Source organism: Hyla sarda, chromosome 1 (assembly GCF_029499605.1).
Source record: "Hyla sarda isolate aHylSar1 chromosome 1, aHylSar1.hap1, whole genome shotgun sequence".
Lineage (NCBI taxonomy): Eukaryota > Metazoa > Chordata > Amphibia > Anura > Hylidae > Hyla > Hyla sarda.
Genome location: NC_079189.1, coordinates 274328735 through 274343512, shown reverse-complemented (window position 1 = coordinate 274343512; position 14778 = coordinate 274328735). Strand labels below are relative to the sequence as shown.

Below are 14778 nucleotides of genomic sequence, written 5' to 3'. Positions count from 1 at the left end.
CCTCCACAATCTCCTGACCTCAACATAATTGAAAATCTATGGATAGACCATAAAAGAGCAGTGCGTGACAGACAGTCCAGAAATCTCAAAGTACTGGAAGACTTTTGTAAGGAAGAATGGGCAAAGATACCTCAAACAAGAATTGAAAGACTCTTGGCTGGCTACAAAAAGCGTTTACAAGCTGTGATACTTGCCAAAGGGGGCAGTACAAGATAACTCTGCAGGGTGCCCAGACTTTTGCAGATGCCATTTTTTTGCTTTCTGTTATCTTGAAAGTGTAAATGATGGAAATTAAATCTAACTTTTGTTGACATATAAGAATGTCTAATCTGTAATTTAATGCCTTTTGGAGATTTTTTTCCATCTTTCCTTGGCTTCTTTATGCACATTAATACAAATTTTTACCTGGAGTGCCCAAACTTGATCCTCACTGCATTATGTGCACCTTTATGATATACAGTGCCTGTACTCCTCTTCTCCTGGTGCTGGAGACGCACTGCTTCTGCTTTCACTAGAGGCAGAGCGAAAGCGCTCACTTGTCTGCCACCAGCTCAGTGTGCCTGTGCAGTGCTAGAGGCAGGGAGCGAGCTCTGTGCCTATAATGAAAGAAGCAGCGCGTCTCCGGCACCAGGAGAAGAAAGAAGAGGAGTACAGGCACTGTATTTCATATAACATAAAGGTGTATATAATATGTATAGGCTCAGTGGAGTCACGCCAGCCTGCACATCATGAACATCGAGGTTGGGGACCTGTGTGTCAATCACACAGTGGTCCCAGCACTCACTTACAGGGGATAGGTGTGGCGGAGGCGGGGCATTACGATCCCCAGCCACACCTATCTGACTGTTGCTGACCTCACGATAAAACTATTTTCCTGCTGATAAAGAGAAGCCAAAGTTATAGCTGCATTACAAGTGTCATCATCTATACTATCATGTTCTTAGTCCGGGGGGTATAATATCCATGACAGTTGCGCTTTAACATTAAAGAAGCTGTAGCACTCAATAGCACCGTGACTTCTTGAAAAAGTTGATCGGCGGAGGTGGCAGGTATCTGAAGGATAAGCCATCAATTTGAAGTCAGATAAACCATTTAATGTAGGGATCCCTGGTGGTTTAACACATTTAAATAGCTAATTTTTAGTAGTGCACCAAAATGAAAATTTTGGCCCAAAAAATATTGGATGTTCTTGGCCGAAAATCAAAACCAAATCCCCCCACTCCTCCACAATATTTGTTATATAAAATTGTATTTTCTAAGAATTCTACACAGCCTATAACTGTGCAGCTGACTCAAACCAAAAGGACAACTCAGCATGTTGCACTATAAAAGGTATAGTAAAACATGCTGGGAGTTGTAGTTATAGTTTGGGTCAGCTGTAAAGCCATAGGCTGTGTCGGGGCATGTGAGGGGTTGTATCATTTTTTTGGGGTCAGCTACACTTTAAACCAGTGATCTGCAACCTGTGGTTCTGTAGCTGGTCAAGGAACCTGACAGGCTGCCGGCATACTGGAAGTTTAATTTCTTCACAGGTTACAGATCAAAGTTATATGAATGCCTATGCTTACTTTTTTTCTTGTATAGCTGGTAGAGAGGAGTCCGGGATGCATGCAGTTTCTGGCTGGGCTTTATGCAATAGCACAGCCACTCACAATACAGTGGCAAAGTACAGGAGGGGGTACACACAGTATATTTCTTCCCAGGTGCACAACACAATGTTGTTTTCCGGGACCCAGAAAAAAAATTTCATAAAATGTTGGACCGCATGGTATAGTCAAACTGTGACTTACTCCTGTGATTTATGTAAAATTGCTGCTAAAACGCATTTTGACTGTGATTTCACATAAAATTATGTTTTGCAGTAACTGGGGCCTAAAAATATAAATGACTTGATAAAGGGAGGAATCTCGAAAGCTTGTCTCTACATAATCTTGTTAGTCCAATAAAAAAAGGTATTACAAGATACTGCAACTACCGATGATTTTGAGAGAATATACGGTATATATATGTACACACACACATAAACACACACACATAAACACACACACCCCCCCCCCCCCCACAATGTGCTAATAGGCTTTAAAAACAGGAATAAAGTGATAAGCCTTCACAATGCCCAAATACAAAGCGACGTGGTTACCTCTTGCCTCTCAGCTGTCCCTAATTTTCCACCCTTGTTGCATTACATTTTTATATTTGTTTTGGCACAAATACTGATCATGTGATAGGGGAACATAAATAAAGCTTCATTACCCAAGTTGTTCATACAAGTTACTAGTCCACTTAGCAAACGGAGCATTTTGTACTACCTTCTACTCTTAGGGTACACTGCTGAAGGACCGTTGTGTGCTGCCTTTACACATACCCACTCGGAGCAGCAATACACCCTAAGGGCTCGTTCACACAAGCAGATTTCTTTTCAAACCTCCAGCTGATCACTTACTGCAAGTTTAAAAAGGGTTGGGCCTCAGCGTGCTAAGTCAATAGGGTCTGCAGCGGATTTTCAATAAAGGAGATTCTGCTTGTGAAAATCTTCTGTGGATAGCATGGAGGCCCCACCCCTTTTCAAACTCACAGCAGGAGATCCGCTGCGGGTTTGAAAAGAAATCCACTAGTGTGAACCCCTTAAAGGGGTACTGCGGTAGAAAAAAAAAATGTTTTTAATCAACTGGTGACAGAAAGTTAAACAGCTTTGTAAATTACTTCTATAAAAAAAACTTCCATTACTTATTAGCTGCTGAATACTACATAGGAAATGGTTTTCTTTTTGGAACACAGAGCTCTCGGCTCACATCATGGCCACAGTGCTCTCTGCTGACATCTGTCCATTTTAAGAACTGTCCAGAGCAGGAGAAAATCCCCATAGCAAACACGTTGCTCTGGACAGTTCCTAAAATGGACAGAGATGTCAGCAGAGAGCACTGTGTTCCAAAAAGAGAAGAATTTCTTTTGTAGTATTCAGCAGCTAATAAGTACTGGAAGGATTAAGATTTTTTAATAGAAATAATTTACAAATCTTTCTGGCACCAGTTGATTAAAAAATAAAAAATAAAGTTTTCCACCGGAGTACCCCTTTAAGGGTAGGAAAACACGTTGCAGATTTTCTGCAGCATAAAATGTGCCAAAGGCAGAAGTGGACCCAACTGGAAACTGGGTCAATTTACAGGGCAGATTTGCTTGTGAACTTGCAGTGTTTCCCGCTGCTAGTTTGAATGTGGGCCGGCTGTCCCTGGCAGATTTTTGTCAGCGAAATTTCAGCTGCCGAAAATGAGCTGAAGCCCCTATTGACTTCAATGGGATCTGCAATGGATTTTACACAGCAGAAATTCTGCTGCCGAAAATCTGCTACCCACATTCAAATTTGTAGTGGGAAATACGTTGCAAGTTTACCAGAAATCCGCCTTGTGAATGAGCCCTTATGGTATGGTCACAAGTAAGCATGTGATAATACCCAAAGGGCTCGTTTGCACAACCAATGGTTCTGCGGCTAATTGTGTTACCCATTCACTTTTATGGGTAACAAAATTTGCACCATGTACCCTAACATAGGAACTTCTTATAGGGCACGTTCCCACATGCCGTATTTTGCTGCGTATTTCCTTTCCCATTGAACTTCAATGGGACAGAAAATACGCAGAAGCAAATACACAGCAAAATATGGCACGTGGGAACGTGCTAATAAGCAGTTTTCTCTCTTTCAATAGAAGTCAATGATGCCTGTTTTTCTCTTTGGTCATCTGGTACACTCAATTATTGCCCTGATAAAAACCTGTTAGCCTATGATCACATCTGCATTAGAGATTTCATACAGAGCCTTTGTGGCAGGTTGTCTTCAATTTGACAAGAAAAATAGTTCTACATGCAGCACTCTTACCATTAATGAAATTGTCACTGACAAAATGCAACAAAAAGGATAAAAATACTAGATTCTATTTGACAATACATTCTAGTCCTCTATGTTCCATAAATGCCATTGATGGGTAAACCCTTAAAAGGCATACTCCGCCCCTAGACATCTTATCCCCCTCCCATAGACTTGCATTAACCCCTTAAGGACGCAGGACGTAAATGTACATCCTGGTGCGGTGGTACTTAACGCATCAGGACGTACATTTACGTCCTGTGCATAACCGCGGGCATCGGAGTGATGCCCGTGTCATGCGCGGCTGATCCCGGCTGCTGATCGCAGCCAGGGACGTCCGCCATTAACCCCTCAGGTGCCGGTATCAATACAGATCCCGGCATCTGCGGCAGTGCGCGATTTAAATGAGCGATCGGATCGCCCGCAGCGCTGCTGCGGAGATCCGATCATTCAGAACGCCGCACGGAGGTCCCCTCACCTTCCTGCTTCCGGCTCCCGGCGTCTCCTGCTCTGGTCTGAGATCGAGCAGAAGATCGCCGATAACACTGATCTGTACTATGTCCTATATATAGAACAGATCAGTATTAGCAATCATGGTATTGCTATGAATAGTCCCCTATGGGGACTATTCAACTGTAAAAAAAAAAATGTAAAAAAATGTAAAAGTAAAAAAGTGAAAAATCCCCTCCCCCAATAAAAAAGTAAAACGTCCGTTTTTTCCTATTTTACCCCCAAAAAGCGAAAAAATTAATTTTATAGGCATATTTGGTATCGCCGCGTGCGTAAATGTCCGAACTATTAAAATAAAATGTTAATGATCCCGTACGGTGAACGGCGTGAACGTAAAAAAAAAAAAAAAAAAGTCCAAAATTGCGACTTTTTTTATACATTTTATTAAAAAAAATTATAAAAAAAATGTATTAAAAGTTTTTTATATGCAAATGTGGTATCAAAAAAGTACAGATCATGGCGCAAAAAAATTAGCCCTCATACCGCCGCTTATACGGAAAAATAAAAAGTTAGAGGTCATCAAAATAAAGGGATTATAAACGTACTAATTTGGTTAAAAAGTTTGTGATTTTTTTTTAAGAACAACAATAATATAAAAGTATGTAATAATGGGTATCATTTTAATCGTATTGACCCTCAGAATAAAGAACACATCATTTTTACCGTAAATTGTACGGCGTGAAAACGAAACCTTCCAAAATTAGCAAAATTGCATTTTTCTTTTTAATGTCCCCACAAAAATAGTTTTTTTGGTTGCGCCATACATTTTATGAAATAATGAGTTATGTCATTACAAAGGACAACTGGTCGCGCAAAAAACAAGCCCTCATACTAGTCTGTGGATGAAAATATAAAAGAGTTATGATTTTTAGAAGGAGAGGAGGAAAAAATGAAAACGTAAAAATTTTATTGTCTGAGTCCTTAAGGCCAAAATGGGGTTAAAGGGGTACTCCGGTGAAATATATATATTTTTTAAATCAACTGGTGCCAGAAAGTTAAACAGATTTGTAAATGACTTCTATTAAAAAATCTTAATCCTTCCATTACTTCTTAGCTGCTGAATACTAGAGAGGAAATGATTTTCTTTTTGGAAAACAGAGCTCTCTGCTGACATCTCTGTCCATTTTAAGAACTGTCCAGAGTAGGAGAAAATCCCCATAGAACATATGCTGCTCTGGACAGTTCCTAAAATGGACAGAGAGGTCAGCAGAGAGCACTGTGGTCATGATGTCAGCAGAGAGCACTGTGGTCATGATGTCAGCAGAGAGCACTGTGGTCATGATGTCAGCAGAGAGCACTGTGTTCCAAAAAGAAAAGAATTTCCTGTAGTATTCAGCAGCTAAGAAGTACCGGAAGGAGTAAGATTTTTTAATAGAAGTAATTTACAAATCTGTTTAACTTTCAGGCACCAGTTGTTTAAAAAAAAAAAAAAGTTTTCCGCCGGAGTACCCCTTTAAGGGGGCATGGCCGTGATGTCACGAGCGGTGCATGACCGTCACGAGCCTCTGCCCCGCATCACCAGTCATCTGGCAGTATGAAGTTCGCTCCGTGCACCGGAAGTCTGAGGTGCCTCAGCCAACATCGCGGGGGTTCCCAGTGGGGGGGGACTCCTGCAATCAGACATCTTCTCTCCTATCCTTCGGATGTCTAGCGGAGTGCCCCTTTAATGGTTGCAGGTACAAAAGCATTCCAATTTACTTACAAAAGGTGTGCTACTTGTGTAAAATAAAATAGAAAAAAAATACACCACACTTGTCTCTCCCAGTCAAGTAAATCCCTATTTACTTACAAAGGATTACAGACTGTCCTTTCTGTACTGACAACGTTCTGAACACACTAAGTTTATGTTCAGACGATTGAATGTCCACAAAGAAAATTTCTGTCCAAAAATTCCACCAACAGCGGAGCACCACACAAACATGCCGGCGCTAGGACCACTCGGAAATGTAACATCTCATAGATAGCATGCATTTCCATGCAGAATCTGCAGAAAGACGTGGCATGTCTATTGTTTCTGCAGATTCCGGAATCGGGATTTCAGCAGCAGATGTTTCTGCCACAGAAATCCCAATTCAGGAGTCTGCAGAAATTCCGCCATGTGCACAGTGCTGAAATCAATTGTATTCTGCATGAAAATTCCATTGTGTGAACATGGCCTATGGCTGTTAAACTTCGTCTGGACATCAAGGGTAAGTAAACAAACACTGGACTGCCAGCGGCAAGTAAGAGAACTTCAAGATACCCGTTTAATAAATTAAATGAGAAAATACAGAATATCCCATTCATTTTAATATGAATATGTGAATGTTTTCACAGAGCATCCTGTTTTTTTAAATTTAGTTCAAAGGAAGTGTAGCGCTAGGAATCACAACCTCAACCGTCTCGCGGTAGGAATTTCACATCCCTGTAGTACTGTAATCCCAATCTAAATTTATATATTGGGCTATCAGTGCTAGTGTGTTTTTTTTTGTTTGTTTTTTCCTTCTTGTGATTTCCATTGCTTTTTAATCACCAGAAATATTTCTGGTGATTAAAAACAATGGAAAATCACAAGAAGTAGTAAACAAAAAAAAAGAAAAAAAAAAACACTAGCACTGCTAGCCCAATATATAAATTTAGATTGGGATTACAGTACTACAGGGATGTGAAATTCCTACCGCGAGACGCCTGGTACATGCAGTTCCGGGAGCCAGGCAGGTGCATTTTGCCGACATTTAGCCCTGCTTCGGGCTAGTAGAGCAGACCAGACAACCCAGCGCACTTAAGGTGTATGGAGCGGGCTCCTGACTCGAGCCCGCTCCATATCCAGTAACCCCCAGCTGATTTATGTAGCTGGGGGCTGCGCCAATTGCCCCAAGCGGCGATCGCCGTGGCCGGCTATTAACCCTTTAGATCGACGCTGTCACTGTTGACAGCAGCGTCTAAAGGGACCTTTAACTAGTCGCTGGTGGTCCAGAGGGAGGGCTTACCTCTCCTTTCCTGGCTGCCATGGATCTGTATTTGAGCACAGATGACACAGATCAAGGGAGTTCAATAGAACAGCATTGATCTGTATGAGGAATCTAATGATTCCTCCTAAAAGTCACCTAAGGGACTAATAAAGTGTTAAACTTTTTTTTGATTTTTTTTTAATTAAAGTCCAAAAAACACACACTAATCTCTTCCATATTAAAAATTCACATACAAAAAAAAGGTGTAAACATAAAAAAACATACTTGGCATTGGCATAAAGAAAAAAAATACCAAACCAAATGCATTTTTATAACATCATATCCAGAAAAAATAAAGTAATAAGCTATTAAAAAGTCAGATCATACAGTATGCGGAAATCTAAAAATGTTATTGGGGGGGGGGTCAGAAAATGGCAATTTAAAGTAGGGATCGACCGATTTTTTTAGGGCCGATACCGATACTCTGTGGAGGTTATATTCCGGTATAAGTTATCGGCGCTTTAACCTCTTGGGGACGCAGGGCGTATGCATACGCCCTGCATCCCCGATCCTTAAGGACTCAGGGAGTACCTGTACGCCGTGAGCCCGTTCCCCGCATCACACCGGGTTGGTCCCGGCTGCTAGTCATAGCCGGGACCCTGGGCTAACAGAACGCGGCATCGATCGTTGTGCCGCGTGCTATTAACCCTTCAGACGTGTCGGTCAAAGTTGACCGCCGCGTCTGAAAGTGAAAGTAAACGCTTCCCGGCAGCTCAGTCGGGCTGATCGGGACATCGCGATAAAATCGCGATGTTCCGATCAGCTGGGATGCAGGCAGAGGTCTCCTTACCTGTCTCCACGGCTTCCGATCGGGGTTTGATTGCTCCAAGCCTGAGCTACAGGCTTGAGCAATCGAGCCCCTATCTCACTGATCCGTGCAAAGCTATGGCTTTGCAGGGATCAGCATAAAAGATCAGTGTGTGCAGTGTTATAGCTCCCTATGGGAGCTATAGCAATGCAAAAAAAAAAAAAAAGTGGAAAAAAAAAGTTAACAAAAGGTCATTTAACCTCTTCCTAATAAAAGTTTGAATCACTCCCCTTTTCCAATAAAAAAAAAATATATATATATAAACATATGTGGTATCGCCGCGTGCGGAAATGTCTGAACTATAAAAATATATTGTTACTTAAATCGCACGGTCAATAGCGTACACGCAAAAAAATTCAAAGTCCATTCAAGTCCAAAATAGCGTATTTTTGGTCACTTTTTACATCATGAAAAAATTCATAAAAAGCGATCAACAAGTCCGATCAATACAAAAATGGTACTGATAAAAACTTCAGAACACAGCGCAAAAGATGAGCCCTCATACCGGCCCGTATGTGAAAAAATAAAAAAGTTATAGGGGTTAGAAGATGAGAATTTTTTACATAGAAATTTTCCTGCATGTACAGTGGTCCCTCAACATACAATGGTAATTCGTTCCAAACAACCCATCGTTTGTCGAATCCATCGTATGTTGAGGGATCCGTGCAATGTAAAGTATAGGAAGCTGTACTCACCTGTCCCCGCCGCTCCGGACCAGGTCCTCACCACTCCCGATGCTGTCCCAGGGGCTCCAGATGCTGTCCCGCAGCTCCAGTGTCTTCTTTGCGATCCTCCGGCTTCTTCCGCATCTTCTGCAGGGTCCGGGCCTCACTTTCTGGTGACGTTATTACACTGCTGCGCCGGCGCCGCGTGCGTAGTGACGTAATAACGACGCCGGAAAGCGAGGCCCGGACCCTGGAGAAGATGCGGAAGATGCCGGAGGATCGCGAAGTGGACCCGGAGCAGCGGGAATAGGTAAGCGAACCTGCCCGGGATGCATAAACTGCTATCCGACAGCAGCTTAAGCATTTTGCGCTGTCGGATATCAGTTAATGCGATGGCCCCGACATATAAAAGCATCGTATGTCGATGCTGACATCGACATGCAATGGCCTCTGAGAGGCCATCGTATGTCGGTTTTATCATATGTCGGGGCCATCGCATGTCGGGGGGTTACTGTAGTTATGATTTTTTTCCGAAAGTACAATAATATCCAACCTATATAAGTAGGGTATCATTTTAACCGTATGGACTTACAGAATAAAGATAAGGTGTTATTTTTACCGAAAAATGCACTGCGTAAAAACGGAAGCCCCCAAAATTACAAAATGAAATTTTCTCTTCAATTTTGTCGAACAATGAATTTTTTCCGTTTCGCCGTGGATTTTTGGGTAAAATGACTAATGTCACTGAAAAGTAGAATTGGTGGCGCAAAAAATAAGCCATTATATGGCATTTTATGTGCAAAATTGAAAGAGTTATGATTTTTAGAAGGTGATGAGGAAAAATGAAAATGCAAAAACGGAAAACGCTGAGTCCCTAAGGGGTTAAATTAATTAACTGCAGCAGCTTTTGCGGTGCCAGAGACCGCTGCCGCCAGCCGCATCTCTCCCCTTGCCTGTCCTGGGGTCCTCCTGTCACCACCACCCCCACAGCTGCCCCATTCCCTCCCCCATTCCTGGTTTTATAATTACCTTTTCCCAGGGTCTGCACTACTTCTGGCTCAGGCAGCGTCCTCCTGCGCCGTCACTGTGCGCACTGACGGTGACGTCACGTTGAGGACGTCACTCGTCATTACGCAGCGCACAACGTAACAGAGGACGCCGCAGGAGCCAGAAGTAGCGTGGACCCCCGGCCCTGGGAACAGGTAATTATAAAACCGGGGATGGGGGAGGCAATGGGGCAGTGGCGGCGGTCCATTATTGGCAATGTAATTGCAGATAACGTCCAAAATCTTGAATATTGGCCGATAATATCGGCCAAACCGATAATCGGTCGATCCCTAAATTTAAGTTTAAAAAAAATGTTTTTAAGTTTAGAATTTTAAGATAGTAAGACATGAGGGAAACTAAACAAATGTGGTATTGTTGTAATCAGGGCAACCTAGATTATCAAAATACCATGCAAGTCAGACCAAGGTGAACGGGTAAAAAATAAAAAACCCAAATTTGCAATTTTTGAGCATAAGTTCTAGAAAAATAAAAAGGTGTCCTTACAAAGTACAATTTGTCCCGCAAAAAACAAGCCCTTATATGGGTCTGTAGATGGGAAAATAGGAGTTATGGCTATTATAGGGCAAGGAGGAAAGTGTGAAACAAAAGTGCAAAAACTAAATCTAATAAAGACCTTTGTTTACAGACTATTTGGTTAAAGTTATTTTGTGTACCAGGACAAGTGGATCTTAATGAGGGACAAGTAGTTTTTGCTCCATTTTAATCCCAAGTAGAAAACAAATTCAGAAAATTGAATTGCACTTTTTTCTGCATCTGTTCCACTCCTGCTGTAGGCTAAAAAGACTGATGGGGAGATCTATCAAAACCTGTCCAGAGGAAAAGTTGCTGAGTTGCCCATAGCAATCAATCCGATCACATCATTTTTCAGAGGCCTTTGCAAAAATGAAAGAAGCAATCTGATTGGTTTCTATGGGCAACTCAGCAACTTTTCCTCTGGTTTTGATAAATCTCTCCCTGAGTTCACATCACGATTTGAGCCATGCACAGATACGATTTCAGAAGCTCAAATTGGCTATTAACAAATTAGACCCATTAACTTCTATGGAGCAGCGGACCCAATCGTAGTCAGCTTGTGACTACGATCAGGTCCTTTTCTCAGCACGTTCGTTTATTTTTTGTTTGTTTTTTTACAAGGAATGAAAATTGTGGTCTGCTACGATTTTTAGTGTGTCAAAAATCGGATGCGCTGAGAAAATGACCCAATCTTAGTCAGTAGCTGACTACGATCAGGTCTGCTGCGCCATAGAAGTTAAAGGACAACTGTAGTCCAAGACTTTTATATATTGCTGTGCCTGGGCTGCAAAAACAAACAAAACTTTAACATACCTTTCTGCGTTCCCCCGTCGGTCCGGTACCGGTCTCACGGTCCGAACCTCATTCAACTTTCTGGGGACGCCGCAGAGCCGTCGGCGTATCACATGCCGCAGCGATGTCGCGCTCCGGTCGATGATAGGCTGAGAGCACTGTCACGTAAGAAGCCGGCCAGAGCTCCTTACACGACAGTGCGCTCAGCCTATCACCGGCCAGGGCGGGACATCGCTGCGGCCGGTGATACGCTGACGGCTCTGCGACGTCCCCGTCCCCAACAAGTTAAATGAGGTTTGCACCGCGAGACCGGTACCGGACCAACGGGGGAACGCGGGAAGGTATGTTAAAGTTTATTTTGTTTATTTTAGCAGCCCGGGCACGGCAATATATAAAAGTCTTGCACTACAGTCCTTTAATGTAAACATACCTGTCTGTGCAGATACAAACTTAGCCAATTTGAGCTTCATATAGTTTTTGTGCATCGGAGGCTCAAATCATTATGTGAACCCAGCCTGACCAGAACAAGCACCAAATGCTGAACAAACTACTATTCCTTAACCCAGCCTTAAAGTTTGCATGAAAACAAATTTCTAGATGCTTTCCAAAAGAAATTTCAAACAGATACGGCAATTATATTGGGGCCAATGAACATTAGTCTGGCTGTATGTAAAATCTGCAATGTTTTCAACCATCTTGATTTCTAAACTGTTAATGAGGAGAAACTATAAAGGCCTTATCCAGATGTGAGCATTGTACTGCTGATATTCTGGCCCGAACTCTAGGACTCCAACAGATCTACAGAAGTGAACTAGTATCATACGTGTGATCTTGTTTACACTCTGCAGTTCTGTAGGTACATTTTTTAATTAAGGGAGAAAAGTAACAAAGCTAAATGCTTTTTCTAATAAAAAAAAAACATTTAAACAAATAGCGATATGCAGTGTCAACTAGCAGTAATTCAACTCAGGCACATGTGCTAAAATTTTGTAAGACAATTTTGTCTTCTACATATGTGGCACAGCTGCAGCTACCAAGCCCCCCCCCCCCACTATCCTTAACACCCCATAGAAAAAAATTCTAATGTGTCTTATGTTTTATTAGAGGTCTTCAAAAATGTAACAGCTGTTTGATAAATATGGTTCGCCACCTCTTACAGTCCTCTGGTCTCTCCATTTTCTCACTTCCAACAAATTAACCTGTCCTGCTTCGCTTGTGTGTAGTCCAGAACGTGCAAAGACAATGAGACCATCAAAATGAAAGAAACAAGGCATTCTTGGCAAGATCTCAACACAAAATAACGGGTCAACAGTTACATGAACTAGAAATATATTAAATACACAGAAGTTACTTTTTTTCCCTGTCAAGATAAACGCTTGAGTCCCTGTTCTAGCCAGTTAACACATAGCAGATGTTTCTGTAGCTCACAGAAAGACACCCCCTCCTCTCTACAACCACCACCTCCCTCTCATCCCTCCCCTCCTTCAACAAACTGAGCCTGCCAAACTCACTCAGGAAGAACCAATTCCTTATGGACAAAAGGTTCTCAGCCACCATTACACCCCTGCCATGCGTCTAGGAGAGCCCACAAGCCACAATAAAAAAACATGAAGTTTGGGAATCTCTATAGACAAGGCCAAACTACTCATAAACTAGCAGAATTGTATTGTAGAAAATGAAAAAGCTCCTAGGATATAGAATGGTATGGCTCACAACAACACAGATTATCAAGCTGAGGGGGAGGGGGGTGGAATTGGGTCCAAAAACTTGGATTCACACTTTATACTAAAGGCCTGGGCCACCAGAAGAGTAAGATTTGTCTGGAAGACAGACACATGAAGAGAGGGGTGAAGAAAACAGGAGACCAGATACAAAACAGTGCATCAAAGTGCTAGACATCCACCTTCAGTATACAGAACACCTATGAAATCTAACAAACCATCGTCATTGAGCCTAGAGCTGGCCAAGACCGTATCTCTAGATCATGAGACAAGAGGGAGAAACAGCAAAACCGCAGGCACCAAGTCCACGTCTACGCTGAGCAGCAATGGAGGAACATTTACCTCTCTACACAGTTCACCACATCCAGGAGGATTTCATGGAGCTGCCAATGAATTCTTCCGCCCCAGAAGCAGGATAAACCAGGAAAAAAAAAAAATAGGTTCAGCGATGGAGTTGCTAAGACTTCGGGGGTCCCTCCAGTGACTGCCTCTTCCAGAATGATTTTTAGGGGCGGGGGATCCAGATGTTTGTTTCTAGACTGGGAAACAGCAACTATAACTACTTCTAGTGCTACAATGTAACGAGAGAGACACAGAGTAAGAAAGAGGGGGAGGGCAGAAGAGAGCCCCCGCCACCCCCTCCCCCAACTATAAAGCCACCCCTCCCCCATTCCCTTCCCCTCCCCTCCATTCTCACTCCGTCTGCTACTAAGCTTCTGCTCAGGCCACTTCTCCGGAGCCCGCCCCACAGCCTGGATAACGCATAAAGACGTCCCATCGTCAAGGCTTCCGAATAGTCAGGTTTTCTAGTAACATGCGTTTCCTGTGTAACCAGGTTCATAACCACCACTCGCACATACATACTGCCCCTGTTTATTTATCCCTCAATACTCAGTCTTCGTTTCCTATTATGTACAATGTGACAAAAATTAAGCAGTACTCACACTTCGCTGTCCGCGTACTGCCCCCAGCCCGAGGCAACAGAGGGCGGGAGAAATGGACTATTTCTCCTCTCGCCTCATGCGAAAGGATACTAAGCCAGCACGACGAAGTTGTATATATTTTTTAATGTCCGCGTAAGAGAGCGATCCGCCGCCCACTTACCATGAACCAATCAGGGACCGAGGAGGGAATGATTGACATCCTGGGGGCCTAATAAGGAGGGGAGAGATCAGTTTGCCTTATCTTACACGCCTATCCTTTCTGTAGTTTATTTAATGGCTGTCGTTCACTTCTGGTTTTCACGTTACGCGGTGCATAGTTTTTCCTTTGTACCGGGACAGTGGGTCTATGGCACACAACAATTACTTAATTAAGGAAATGGCGTGTTTTCTACCTTTCCCGTACACCAGTTTTGATACCATCGACGTTGCGTTGAGGAACTGCACGTAATTGGCTTTCCTCAGAGAACAGATTTAAGATGGCTGCTCAGGTCTCCAGGGAGCTCCAGCTTTGCTCACCCCTCCCACACAGTTTGTACACTCTCACCACAGCCACTCACAGTTCCTCAGCATCATATGGAACACGTTCTCATCCCCCATTATGTCATATCCTATTTTATCAAGTATAGGAAAAAAGGACTTGTATAGGTCCAGAAATAAGAAACCCTGATGTTCCTGCTTTGGGCTTCGTCCACACATATCAATGGCCACTTGGTTCAGATTGAGGGCCCAGTTTTAGGGCTTTTTCAGATCTATACCACAGCAGTACGCTGAGGGATACGTTTAGGGTCTATTCACACATACAGTATTCTGCGCAGATTTGATGCACAGGATTTCAAGCTGTATTCAGTCGTTTACATTGAAATCGGCAGCAGAAAATCCTGTGGGTCAAATCTTCACAGAATACT

General features: G+C 42.8%; 1 protein-coding gene across 7 annotated transcripts in view; it reads right to left on the bottom strand.

The window, feature by feature from the left end:
• TCF3 (transcription factor 3) overlaps window positions 1–14320 on the bottom strand; it is a 193452-nt gene extending 179132 nt beyond the window's left edge. Inside the window, exons 1-2 of one of the 7 annotated variants that reach the window (XM_056572476.1) lie at window positions 13627–13735; window positions 13272–13500 (exon numbers count right to left, since the gene is read on the bottom strand). The gene's annotated coding sequence lies outside the window, so the exon portion shown is untranslated. Of the gene's footprint in view, window positions 1–13271; window positions 13526–13626; window positions 13736–13873; window positions 14009–14265 lie in introns of those variants that run through there. The other 6 variants (XM_056572494.1, XM_056572465.1, XM_056572510.1 and 3 more) reach the window with 6 other exon arrangements.
• Window positions 14321–14778: the final 458 nt, after the last annotated feature.